This window comes from Bacillus rossius (assembly GCF_032445375.1).
Source record: "Bacillus rossius redtenbacheri isolate Brsri chromosome 4 unlocalized genomic scaffold, Brsri_v3 Brsri_v3_scf4_1, whole genome shotgun sequence".
Classification (NCBI taxonomy): Eukaryota; Metazoa; Arthropoda; class Insecta; order Phasmatodea; family Bacillidae; genus Bacillus; species Bacillus rossius.
In genome coordinates, this window is record NW_026962010.1 from 11732664 (window position 1) to 11735703 (window position 3040).

The following is a 3040-nucleotide window of genomic DNA, read 5'->3' on the forward strand; positions in this document are numbered from 1 at the left end:
GCACCTTCTCCAGCCGCCTCCAGCGACTGCCTCATCCACACAAATGATTTGTATAGTGTACTGTGATTAAAAAAAATTCAATATACTTATAAAAAAAACCATGGTAATGATTTATTAACACCAGCTAATAACCCACGACTTCTCTCGCTCAATTTAAGGGTATTGCTGATATCTTACCACTGAAAGAAAAGTATGTGAATCATCCCAAACATATTTACTAAAGAAATAGGCACAACAAGTATTGTCAGGTGCAAAAAAAATAGATTTGATTCATACCAAAACCGTTTAAGAATGATATTTTTTTAAAGTGTTTTTTTTATAAATTCTGTTTCGGAGTGTTCGAGGATGCACTTCACCTTTATAAAATCAGACTTAACCCCCTTTTATTTTCATAAGCTATACAATTTTAAAAATGGATAAACAGAAAACATATTTGATTTTAATTAAGTTTATGCTATCGTTTACACTAACGTTTAATATTTTCATTGTTAAGGCTATGCTAAGAATATTTAAATAACTTCGACTTAATACAAATAACTCAAGTATTTTAACTAGATATTTGATCAAATCGCATCTTTATTTGAAATGTAGGATACAGAAATCAAATTTTGTATCGAATCTATAAGGTATTTCATGGTTATGGTAAGTTAAACTTAAAAAGAAATTCCCAAAATTTTTACACCTCCTTTTCCCACAGGGATGCGATTGTAATAAGTCAGAACTAAGTAAAAATGGCAATATCCGTTAACCAAATAAAAACTACACCATCCCGTAAACTCCTTAATAAATATAATAAAATTACATTTCTACTGAGTATAAGTTTATCTTGCCAATACTGATTTAGTGGATTCCATAACAGAGGTGTGATATATTTTGGAGAAAAATAAATAAGAGAAAGTAGCTTAAGACCATCCATGGTCCGGAAACTTGAAGGGGAATCGTAGATGAAAACTTGTTTTCCACAATTTCTAGCTTTGTACAGATGAAAATTTTGTACATAGTTTTTTGGCTTCAGTTTTACAACATTAATCATTGGCTATTTAAATATTTTAATTTTGTAAAAATATAATATTCAGGAAAATCTAAAAAAAAAAAAAAAATATGTAAAAAAATGGTCTGAGAAACAGGCTGTGAGAGATACAAAAATTTAGATTCTGCTGGATTTTTCCTTTTAAAGTGAAGATGAAAATAGTCAGCGGTGGCATATGCCTAATTTTATTAGAACAAAAAATATTTTTAATTTTCAGCTACTTATCCTGGTCGCGAGCAGGTTCACATACGCCTGTCTTGCACGTAGGAGCCGCAGTCACCTGCCACGTTGCCACTACTTCTGACCCTTTCTCGGCCAACGGGATTCCGAATCTTCCTCCAAAGGGCAATTAAATATTCCGAATGCTTTGGAAAACTGTGTAAACTACATGAAGATAGCCAAAAAGAATAAAAATGTGTCTTTTCTGGGACCAAAAATAAATCCAGAGCCGCATGGCTGTGGTGCGAAAAGCAAAAGGCCTGAAGAGAAAGTAAACCAATTTTTTTTTTTGTAATTTTAATATATTTTTTCATTTATTTGAACGTGTGTTTGAGCAAAATATATTTTCTGCCATTATGTGGTTTTCAAAATCTTTCACTTTTATGTTTGAAAACTGATCAACAGACGCTTTGCTAAACTAAACTATTCTGCAGTCAAGAAACATGCAGATTTTTTTTAGCTACATAAAACGTGTGCCCGTGTGTGGTCACGAGACGTTAATTTGCGACCCTGCACACAAACATTTGACATGAAGTAGCTTACCTTTCATGTTGACGTGTAGGAATAAACTGACATCTTGTGACGTCACGACTCATAGATAGGCTACGGCTGTGTGCGACAGAAGACAGTGCACTTTCAAACAAAATACCATAGACAAAGTGGAGACTTCATTCCTACACAACATCGAATTCAGTGTTACCAACTCCGGATTTAGCAAGAAGAAGAATAAATCCCGGAAATTGGTTGTTTATCGATTATGTGAACTGGTATGAAGATCCTTCTAGAACATTCAAAAATCATCTCTATTAATCCCGAGATTTGGAGGGGCAATAGGTGGGAAAGGGGGGGGGGGGTGAGAAATGGGTATATAAGCCCGGGGTTTTGACCAGTTAGGCATGGAGCAGCAGGACCATCAACAACATCATCATGAGGCATTAGAGAGAGAGAGAGAAAGAGAGAGAGAGAGAGAGAAAGAGAGAGAGAGAGAGAGAGAGAGATTGACAGCAGGCAAGGTGTTTTGGAGAGCAAGTATGAGTGTTGTAATTATTTGTTATGAAATGGCCAGTAGAGTTTAAATGTTTTATAATGATGCAAATAACTTTGAGATTTTTGTGTAGTATCTGTTGGACTTGTGTTTTGTGTGAATATGATGCACCTGTTTAAACTAAGTGTTGTTTAGGTGCTCATTTGTGGATTGGCACTTGTTACATTTGCTGCACCTCCTGTGCATTTTCTTGTTTGTGGCGGCCATATTGCTTTCAATAATTGATTTTAGCTCTCCAAAGACCTTTCCTATGAGTTGATTAATAGTTTGTTTATTTTTGGTTTAAAGACATGAAGCATTTAAATGTACCTTATAATAAATGTTGGCTCTTCTAGCCTAGAGTTTTGAAACCAAAGAAAGCATTAAAGTCAGATATATTTATTGTGTGTAAATTATAAAATATTTGTTATTTTTGAGATATATCTAGTCATAACAGATCTAACTATTTTTGTACTATTTATGAGATGTTAAAGATGAACAATAAACATTGGAATATATTTGATGTGTTCGGTCAATGTTCTGCCACCTTACATTTTTCAGCATAGGTTTGATTTTGTTTTGATTTTGAATTTAATATGCAGGTTAGGCCCCATCTGGGCAAGTGTTTACCTTGTGGAAGGAAACAAGAGTTTGTGCTTGCAGTGGGAGTTGGGACTCTGATGGGGCCCGGCCTCAAACGTTTACTTCTACAGCTTGAAAATGTAGAAAACAAACAGTTTTGTGTGGAACATTAGAATAGGCAAGCA